The sequence below is a fragment of the Populus euphratica genome, unplaced genomic scaffold (assembly GCF_000495115.2).
Source record: "Populus euphratica unplaced genomic scaffold, PopEup_1.0 scaffold294.1, whole genome shotgun sequence".
Lineage (NCBI taxonomy): Eukaryota > Viridiplantae > Streptophyta > Magnoliopsida > Malpighiales > Salicaceae > Populus > Populus euphratica.
The window spans coordinates 184,998-190,354 of NW_011500176.1; positions in this window are offsets into that span (position 1 = coordinate 184,998).

Genomic DNA, 5,357 nt, shown 5'->3' on the forward strand with positions numbered 1-5,357 from the left:
TTTTGTCTCTTTTGATGTTTTTCTTTGGTTTTCGTAGGTATCGTAATGTGTCGATCTTCAATTTTTAAAATATTTTTTATTTAAAAATATATTTAAAAAATATATTTTTATTTTCCCCAATTAATATATCAAAATAATTTAAAATAAAAAAATTTAAATGTATTTTTTAAACATAAAAACATTATGTTTGTTTTACTTGATTTATCAATTTGAAAGTGTTTATAAACAATTTTTATTTTTTTAAAATAAATTATTTTCATATATAATTTTAATAAATTTAATGTATTAATATTAAATATATATACATATATAATAAAAAATTATTGTAAAAATTATTTTATAAAAATATATAACACCGTATTACATAAGTTTACCAGCACAACATATACCTTATCTACTTGTGTGATCGTTACACAATTGAATTCCCAATTAAGATTTTCACCCACAAGTTTTCTTCTTCTGGTCAGCTTGGTTTCATGTTAGACCTTGATAGGTTTGTTCCTTCCTGAGTTTTTGAGGTTCGAATTTTAAAGTAATTACTTAAAAACAAATTCTATTTTTGAGGCATCAGTAGTTGGATTTTAAAATATTTTTTATTTAAAAATATATTAAAATAATAATTTTTTATTTTTTAAAAATTATTTTACAAATAAATACATTAAAATGATTTAAAAAAATTAAAAAAATTAATTAAAAATAAACAAATAAAACAAAAATAATGTTTTTAAAACACAAAATGCAAAAACAATCATTAAGTGTTCAGAAGATAATATTACTATGTATTTTAGAAAATAGTATAAATTATGTTTTTTAATAAAAAAAATTTATATATTTTTAAAAGTTTTTAATATATTAATATTAAAAATATTTTTTAAAAATAAAATAAATTTATTTTAACACAATTTTAAGTGAATTTTTTTTAAAATTATCATCATTACTATAATCTCAATCACAATTAAATTAAAAACAGTTGGAACGTGTTTTTTTTTTGTAATTTTTGAATTTTTTAAATAAAATAATTTTTTTATATTTTTTAATATTAAAAAATAAATTCTAAAAAATAAAAAAGTAAATTATTAATTTTTTAACATTTTAAAAAATATATATTAAAAAAGCAACTACTTCAGACACTCTGGAACACTACCCAGAGATCTTTATCGCCGCGCCAAAAGAAAGATTAATGGTCGAACAAACAAAAGAAAAAAGAAATGGTAAATTCCCAAAGGAAAAACTCCAGGGTTGTCCAAACAGCCCCCTATCGTATCCTGAAGATTTTTAATTAAATTAAGGGCCCCTTCATCTTCAAAGACATCAAATTTAATTTTAGTCACAGCATTACAAAGCAAAACATTCGATCATAGCTTATATTTAGTATCAATTCTATTTCGAATTTTATGGGTCAGATGATTTATTATTTTTTTAGGGGAACAATCTTTTTTAAAATAACGTTGGATTATTATTTAGAGATAAAAAAAATCAGCATTAGTTCCTGCATTAATTTTTTTTATTAAATATAATAGTGTTTATAAGTATGATAATTATTATTTTTAAAAATATTATTATTTTTAAAAAATATTTTTTAACATCAACAAATCAAAACAATAGAAAAATACTAATAAAAATTATTTCAAAACATCACAAAATAGCACAATTTCAATAATAAAATCATACATTTCATCATCCATCACATTCTATGGAAAAACACTATCGGAAAAAAATACAAAAATATCCGGTAGACCTGAAAATAAAAAATATCATTGCCAACCATTTCTGAGATATCTCATTATCATCTCATTCCCAAAATTTTCCAGCCTTATTATTCCTCTTTGTTCCCTTCCCTCGTCTTTATTCTTCTAACTTACCTCTTTTTATTTCTCTAAAAGTTTTCATTGCTAGACTCATTCAACCAAAGGTCATTGTCATCGATTAATAAACTCATTCATCAAAGCTTTGTATTGTTTTTTTTTTTTGAAAATTGAAATCGTATATTCCTGAACTCTTTCTTCATTCATCTTCAAGTTATATTAAATTCAACGTAGATTTCTATATGATGTTTCGAACATTTCTTTACTATTTTATTTGTAGAAATAAACAATAGATTTGTGTTAGGAAAATTCAAATAAAAGAAGAGTAACGGTGAGTTTCTTCCTTATTTTCATCTTAAAATTTATTTTAATTATCTATAAATTTTAATTTCTATGATTCTCTATTATTTTTGTTTTTATTGTGATTAATTGTTAATGTCATTAATTAACTACAAATTGTTGCACTCATATGCAACCTGTTCTTGAAAATAAATGATTTTTTTATATATTTTTTCTTTGTTAAAATTACTTATATGTTTAATTAATTTATTAACATAGATTTTGTCTTGTCTGCTCTAAAATGGGTTTCCTTTAGTTTGGCTAAGTTCTAAAATGGGTTTCCTTTAGTTTGGCTAATAGTTGGATTTAATTGATGGATCTTTATTTTCTTTTTGTATATAATTAGAAAAAAGTGTAATATTTTGTTTTGTGAGAATTGAATTAAGGTGTTGTATAATTAATGAACTTTTAAAGTTTTTTATTAAATTAATCATCTTATTTGTAATAAACAAAAGTTATGAATTGTAGAATGAATTTTATTTGTAGACAGCAATGTTGAAAGTCTTGAATTTGATTTGTAAAAAGTTACTATATAACTGTGATGCTAGCTCTGATATATGTTTCTTATGCTTTTAGTTTCATATTAAGGGAAATAAAAAATCTAGAGCCATCAAAAACTTAAATATAATTGAAACTTACTTTTAAAAAATTAATAGGAATCATTGTTGCTCCAATAATAACCCTAACAAATAAATAAGATAGTCAATTTCAAAACTTGAAATCCAATAAGTAAAAAGTAAGGGAAAAAAAAATTAAATTTCATTGTTGATTTTTACAGTAAACAAGCATATAACTTACCTATAGTCATTTTTATAATTATCCATCATAACTTGTTGTTTTTTGTTTTGTTTTGTCTTATAAATTATTAAAATTATATTGTATCAACACCTCATGTTTTCAGTTTTTCTTAAAAAAGGGTTATTAAAGTGTGATTTATTGAATATATTCAATAAACTAAAGTGTTCCACAACATGCATTTTACACTTTTTAGTTTTTCTTATTATTTATAATAAGTATTTTGTATTTGTGTTAATGCAATCTTTTTCATATAAAAATGATATCATTGTTTGTTTCTTTTTATTAAATGTTTTAAAATATATAATAGAAGATCTTGAATTTATAGATAAGACTGCATGGACAAAATAAATGTTGCATAAATTTTATAACCTATACATTAAGGTTATTAGTATGAGAATGAGACCTAATACTTATTTTGATAAAACAGGATGAAAATTTCATATATCATCATTTAAAGAACAAACTGATGATGCATTCACTAAAACATAACTACAAAACAAAAGGGATGGATGAAAAAAGAATTAGAGAATATGGATAAAGCTGATTTCTAAAACTGATATGGGTTGCAATAGTGAATTAGGAATAATTCCAGCTAACGATGAGTGGTGAAAAATGAAAATTGAGGTTAATTCCTCATGATTCTAATAATTTTATTTATTGTTGTCAGATTTCATAAATTTTTTATATACATAATGTTGCATTAATTATTTTTATTTCTTTTATGTAGGAAATTAGAAGAGCAAAAAAATTTAGACATGCTAGTATTGAACCGTTTTCAAAGATTAAATTTAACATAATATATTCTAACATTATTAATATTGGAGAGTATGTAGGGGCTCTATTATCAGGAGTACTTGGTGAAAAATGATATCGATCTTGACACAAGCAATGACAACATTGATAGTGCTGATTTAGAAGAAGGAAGCGATGATTCAAAAGAGGATGAGATTCTAAATTTGAAGAATGACATGTCTCAAATGGTTGGAAAGGTGAATGTGTGAAGCATTAGCAATACAAAGAGTAGTAGTAAAAGAAAAGAAAAAGATCCTTCTGAGGTTCGAGGTAGAAAGAAAAAGATGTCTGTAATTGGTGTTTAACTGCTATCAAGGTAAGATTAATTACTTCGGAGTATGTCGACTAGAAGTGACTCTGCATCTTTGTATATGGATTGGCAAGGCTGTAATATTCTTGAGGTGATGGCTGAGCTCCATTCAATTCTTGGAGATTTAATTGATGATGATTTTCATGACTTTGCTATAGAGTATCTGAGTTTAAGAAAGAAAAAAGAAATTGGGTCTAGTATGGGTGGTCTTGAAGAGAAGTTGAAATGGTTAAAGTAAATGTATACACAAAGTAAACGTGCTTAACTAGCATGGTATGATTTTATTTTCTAAACATTAATTTATTAACTATGTTAAAGTGCTAGGTAAATTTAATGCGTTATGTTATTCGACATGCTTGATAATTTATTTATACATGTTTACATTTGTAGAATAATGAGCTGACAATTTGAAAAGAATAGTTTTCATTCGCAAAAGTTAGTTTCATTTATTGTATTATTCAACATTTGAATGTTGTTATAATTATGGACTTTTATGTGAGTTATCGAACTGTTGGTGTAAACCCCCAAATAAAAATTCACAACATTAATAAGGAAATTTTTTATAAAGTTGGGGTGAAAATATTTAGAAAAGTATTTAAATTTTTTTAAAATAAAAAATTAATGTATGGTTTTACACGAGAACAACTCTAACCATCAGTCTAAATCTGTATATAATCACGTAGTTTTTAACTCGGAAGGGAGTTATTATTTTTTAAAAATTGTTATAGATGGAAGTCCCCACTGAATTGTTTAAAATATTGATGATGTAAGAAAATAAAACATTGAAAAATTCAGATTTTGGCTTAAAAATTACTAACAATATAGTTTTCCACTATTGAACATAATTCTCAATCCGATCATTAGATCGAATTAAAATTTTACACTAAAACATAGGACTAAAACTTTCATAAAGAGTTCAAGATGTAAAAGAGTCATTTTCAAGTCCAAATTGTAGTAACAACAGAGAAGTCGAAATTTGTCCTGTAACGCAGACATTATTCAGTGTTCAGCCCATATCTCAAGTTCTAGAGGTTCAAATGCATAGATTTTTTTTGTTAGAAAGTTAAGACAATTTCCTATAACTTTTATAAAGGTGCATGTTAAAATTCTGATGTTAGCAATGATATTTTGTTTAGACAAAAAGATAATGATTGTCACCAAGTTAAGATGTGATCACTCATTCAACAATTAGTTAATAGATCAATAGTTTCAAATTTTGGCCTATAAAAGGAGGCATTTACCATGTATTTAGGCATCTTGATTTTCAAATCAAAATCATGTTTATTGACATTTATTTTTATCATTATTTAATC